This window comes from Onychomys torridus, chromosome 20, assembly GCF_903995425.1.
Source record: "Onychomys torridus chromosome 20, mOncTor1.1, whole genome shotgun sequence".
Lineage (NCBI taxonomy): Eukaryota > Metazoa > Chordata > Mammalia > Rodentia > Cricetidae > Onychomys > Onychomys torridus.
Window position 1 is genome coordinate 15,423,885 of NC_050462.1, and position 5,898 is coordinate 15,429,782.

The window sequence follows — 5,898 nt, forward strand, 5'->3', positions numbered from 1 at the left end:
GAAAAATGTATTTTATGTGTGTATGACTCTATGTGCATATGCAAATATATATTAATGCAAACAACTCACACACAAACATTTTGAAATTGATACACCAGCATATATTAATATTAGAGATGTTTCTTTTTCTTTTCTTTTTTTTTAGGTTTTTTTGTTTTGTTTTGTCCCTGTGAGACAGTGTGTCACCATGTAGTCTTGGCTGTCCCGGAATTCCTTATGGAGACCAGGCTGGCCTCGAACTCAGAGATTCTCTTGCCTCTGCCTCCAAAGTGAGGGGACTAAAGGGGCACACCACCACACTCTGCTGAGATGTTTATTTTTTGGTAGCAGGTTTCTAGGTGGTTTTATTTTCTTGTCTCTATTTCCATTTTTTCTGTGTTGTACCTGTGATTTATGTGAAGAAAGGCCTGGGCATTACCTCTTCTCTCCCATGACCCATTGTCTCATGAGCTTCCCCATTGTTAACTGATCATTCTTCAGTCTTGAGGATGGAAAGGAAACAGTCACAAAAGGAGCCGCCTTCAAGAGAAATCCTCTCCTCAGAATTCTTGGATTGTCCCAGTATTGAGCTCCATTAAGAGGACACAGAATGGATTCCTTATTCTCATTTTTTTTCCTTCTTCAATTTAAGTCAAACTTGGAAAAGCCACCGTCAACGTTATTAGCTCTGATCATAGCTGCATGCCATTAAGGTTCCTTAACTGTTCCCTGTCACCATTTGCTATGAACCTTAATGAACTGATAGAATCACTCCTGTAGAGACTGCTTATGAACTAGAAACAGACCTGCTGTAACGTCCACATTCACAGTGTAGTTTTCAAACATTTGCTCTGATGGATTAGATCTGACTGCAGCTGACTGACTCCCAGCCTCTTTGGAAAGCAGAAAGCTGCCCACCTCCAAGCAAGCCCCATACAGAGTGAGTGTTGGAAGCCCTGGAGGGCTCACAAATGAGGAATTCTAGACTGCTTTTGAAGAATGGCTGGCAAAGGAACCAGGCCTCAAGCCTGGTTCATCTCTAGGGGATAGAGCCACATGCTGGGGACCACTAGACCCCAGGCTAATCTTTCTTTCTACCCCCTACTGAATTCTACCTAGGTTTCCTGATAATACAGCATTTTCTAATAGCACAGCACTCATTTCTGAATTCACTCAGTAGTTAGCTTCACGTAAGTTCAGGAAAAAAATTAATGCTTCTTTCAAAGCCCATTTGTTCTAAAGACACTGAGAGCAAAGGATATGTTCTAGCAGCCTCCCTGGCCCTATCTTACATTAATAGGAAGAATAGTTAACCAAAAAGTCAATTACATAATGGGGGCAAAAATGGAAGCCTCAATAAATCTTCTAATTGGATCGCAGACATGAGCTTACATGTAATAGCTGTATTTTAAATGTTGGTATGAGGATTTTGTTTATTATTTGGTGTTTTATTCTTGGAGTCAGAGTCTCACGTAGCTCAGACTAGTTTCATGCTTGCTACATAGCTGAGGATAACCTTGAACTCTTAGCCCTCCTCCCTCGACCTCCCTAGTGCTAGGATGATAGGCATTAGCCACTATGTCCAGCCTATTTCAATTTATATTTTTAAAGACAGGGGCTCATTGCATATGTAGCTCAAGGTGACTTCAAATTTGCTGTCCTCTTTTCTCAGCCTCCTAGACTCTACACACCACAGGCTTGCATTTTCTTTCATCCCCCCCCCCCCCCCCCCCCACACCCCACTTTGGTATGTGTGCATTTCTCTTTTGCAGTACTGGATACTGAGCCCAGGACTTCCCAGCCTCACCACTGGGCAAATACTCTACTACAAAGTCATGATCCCAGACTCGGCTCTGAGAATCCTTTGTGTGAAGCTTTTGTTATAATAGTAAGTGATCCCATTTTCAGTGTTTTCTTTAGTCTTGAGAGAATTCTAGTAAATTATTTTTGAATCTGCTAATGGTTTAGTTTTGTGGGGTTTTTTTTTGTTTTTTGTTTTGTTTTGTTTTGTTTTGTTTTGTTTTGTTTTTTGACAAGTCTCACGGTGTAGCTCAGGCTAGCATCAAATTCATCATCCTGCTGCTTCAGCCTCTCAAGTATGAGGCTCATAGACACGTACTACTACATGCAGCCCAAACACCAGTACTTCATTCACCATTTTCTTTTCTTATATTTTTTCTCACGTGTGATTGAGTTTATTGTATAGAAAGGTAACAGAAATTGGGGTTGGATAAAGAGTTAGACATAGAATTAATGTGGACCTTCTATTCATAGGCCTTAGCAACTTTGCTGTGGATCTGCCTGTTTTTTTGCATCAAGAAGTTAATTTTCCAAGCCATTTCCATGGTGTCGATCCTCTGGCATGTTTCATAGCTCTTCCACTGGCGATGGTTCCTTTATTATTTCAGTAAGTCCATCAGCAGTGAGGATTCTGTTCCTGGTTCTGTACACACCTTCCACGTTCCCATCCTGGGCCATCACAGTCCTGGTAATGAACTTCAGGTGCTATGGGATAATGCTCTTGTATACTGGTTTAATAAAATGATGATTGGCCAGTAGCCAGGCAGGAAGTACAGGTGGGATAAGCAGACTAGGAGAATTCTGGGAAGAGGAAGGGCTGAGTCAGGAGTCACCAGCCAGACACAGAGGAAACAAGATGACAAGGCAGAACTGAGAAAAGGTACCAAGTCATGTGGCTAAACATAGATAAGAATTATGGGTTAATTTAAATGTAAGAGCTAGTCAGTAATAAGCCTGAGCTAATGACCGAGCAGTTATTATAATTAATATAAGCCTCTGAGTGATTATTTTATAAGTGGCTGCAGGTACACTGGGGGGGGGGTGCAGGTGGGACCCAAGAAACCTTCTGACTACATTCAGGCGTTCAGCCACGGCCTGCATTGCTTTCAAATCTTCATCCTTCAGGACCTAACAACTGCTGCTTCAGCACACAGACTATTACTATCTTCAAGGCAAACTGACTTCTACTTTACCATGGTGATGAGCTCTTCTTTCTCTCCCTCTGGGAGCTCCCATGTGATATTTACCAATGAGTTCCAGTTGCTTTTTTACATTGAATTGACAATACACACACAGGCTTGTGTAGCTTGAATCATGCAGTTGGTACCAAACCAAATATCTTTCTCTGAGTCACTTCATACATTGCCCTGGCCACATTTGATGTTTCCAGAGAAGGGGCCTCTCAGACTTGAGCAGGTGTTTGCTCCCATGTTCTGCTGTAAAACTACATGTAGGTAAACATTTTGAAATGGTGCTAATTTGAGTCTGACCTAATGCTTATTACTGGTCACTTCAAACAGAAAGGGAGTTAGATCTACTTTCTTTTACCCCTCTCAATCTGAAAGAAAGACCTTCATTTAGAATCCACTCCCACCATACTCCTTTTTACTGAAGTCTATTTAAGTGGATATATGTATTACATCCATATATATTATATCCAAATATATTATACATATGGATATACTATTTTATAATACATATTTGTAGAGTATAGAATTTGACATACTATGCAGTTTATACTAATCAAATCAGGGTAATTATCATTTCTACCTCTTCAAACACTTCTAGTTCCTTTGAAATATAATTTGTAGACTATGGTACCCTACTGTGCACCAGATTTGATCCCTCCCATCTAGCTGTGTGCTGGTAATGCTACCTAGACTCTCTCCATCTTCCCTCTGCCTTCTCTCACTCCCTGTCTAATAATAATTCTCTTTTTCTACATAGTCATCTTGTTTTTTTTAGCCTCCACCACTCAGCACTCATCTTCGTTGCCTGGCTTATTTCACTAAACGTGATGCCCTCTGATTCCATCCATATTGCTGCAAATCAAAATATTTAATTTTAAAAATGTATATACATATGGTGTATACTTACCCTGTCTTATTTGTTCGTCTGTTGATAGACACTTTGGAAAATTCCATATTTTGGCTAGTATGGATAGATCTACAATTAACTTGTGAGCCCAAAGATCTCTTAGACTTACCGACTTCATTTCCTTTGGGTAAATGACCACTAATGGGTTGGCTGAGTCACACAGTAGGCTATATTCAGTTTTGTGAAGAACCTCCACACTGTGTGCCATAATGACTATACTAATGTACATTCCCACCAACAGTGCATACCAGCTGCCACCCCCCCTCTCTCTCTACCAGCATTTGTTATTATTATTTTTGGTCTTGACTTTTTGATAATAGCAGTTCTAATTAGGGTGAAATTAGTACATCACAGTGGCCTTGATTTGCATTTTCCTGATGCCTAGTGATAATGAGTATTTTTCTTTCATGTTCTTCTTGCCTATTTCTATGTCTTCTTTTGAAACACGAATGAGATTGAGATCACTTGCCCAGCGTTTAAATCAGATAATTATATATTCTGAATATTGATCTTTTCCTGGGTGGATGGTTTGCTGATATTTTCTCCTGTTCCCACTTGTCTCTTCATTCTACTCATGATTTTGTTTATGGAGCAGAAGCTTCTCTGTTGGATGCAATTCCATTTGCATATTCTCGCTTTAATTGCACATGTGATGGGGAGGGGGGGGCGTCCTGCTCCTGTGCTTATGGCTTACAGCATTTCCCCCGTGTTTTCTAGGGGCTTCTTAGTCTTGATCTAATAGTCTTTAATCCATTTTGAGTTGTGTTCTTTTTTTAAAATATTGTTGCATTTATCTAATCATTATTTTTAAAAATTGGGAGTCAGATATCAGGGTAAGAACCTAAATGATCAGAGAAGTGACAGGGAAGCGAACAGGAACCTCTTATCTCTTCCATTCCTCCATCCAAAAGGGCTGAGATCCTCTCTAAGCCCTACCCTACTACTTCCTGTCTCTCTAGCTGTCCTCAGTCCTCCAAAACCTCTATGGTTAATTTTGGTGAGCTAGTAGCTAGCTCTGCCCTCTGATTCAAAGCAAACTTTATTGTCAGAATATGATCAAAATATCGCACAACAGTATATGCAGAGGAGTAGTAATCAGGTTTCATTCTCTTGTGTATGTATATTTAGTGCCCCACTGTTACTTATCCAAGAGACTGCCCTTTCTTCCATGTGTCTTCTTGGTACCTTTGTTGAAAATCCCTTGGCCATATGTATGCAGATTAATTTCTGGGTACTCCATGCTGTTTCATTCATCTGTACAGTTTTATAGCAGCACCATCCTGTTGTACCATAGTTTTGCAAATGCCAGAGACACCTGCTGTGGAAGCCACCTGTCCTTGACCCCAGAGACACAGTGGAAACCATGAGCCCGAGGCTGTGCTTTGCAGAGGGCCATGTCATTGGGCTGCATGAGGAGAGTGTGGATGGTGCTGGGATTCTGATGGCAGCTGCTGTGATGAAGGGTCTACCTACTGATCTTGAGGCAAGATGGAATCTAACAATGGTTCTGTGCCATTAATATGGCGCTGTGCTATAGCAAAATGAGCTCTGGCCATTGGAGACTCACTGTGTTCCTCCTGTGGAGCAAAGCAGTTGTGCAGACAGATGGGGTTTCAAGTCTGTGGGAACTGTAGCATCCTTTGGTGCTGATGGCAAGGGCCTGGACTTTCCTGCTTCCCTGTGTCTGGAGATGTAAGAGTAGGAAGCCAGGGTCTCTGCTGCAGTGCACTGTGTCTATAGATCACCATCTCTGTGGCTTAGAGCTTTCTGACATGTCCTTGTGGATTTCTAGAGCTCACCTTCAGTAGTCAATCCCCTGAAAACACAGGCAGGCATTCCTTTGTCACCCTGGGTCTCTATGAGGAAGCGAGAAGGGAGCTTGCTATGTGGGATCCTCTCCTCCACCTGAGTCTTGATCTGAGTGTGAAATCAAACTGCTCAGTCAGGTCCCAAGATGGCTTGAGTTATGTGAGTGCCATGGAGTACGACTTGCTCACAGCTTAACTACAGTCATTTATACTG

At 41.5% G+C, this 5,898-nt stretch overlaps 1 pseudogene; it reads right to left on the reverse strand.

The window, feature by feature from the left end:
* Positions 1 to 2,256: 2,256 nt before the first annotated feature.
* Positions 2,257 to 4,084, reverse strand: LOC118570778 (annotated as a pseudogene).
* Between the last annotated feature and the right edge of the window lie 1,814 nt (positions 4,085 to 5,898).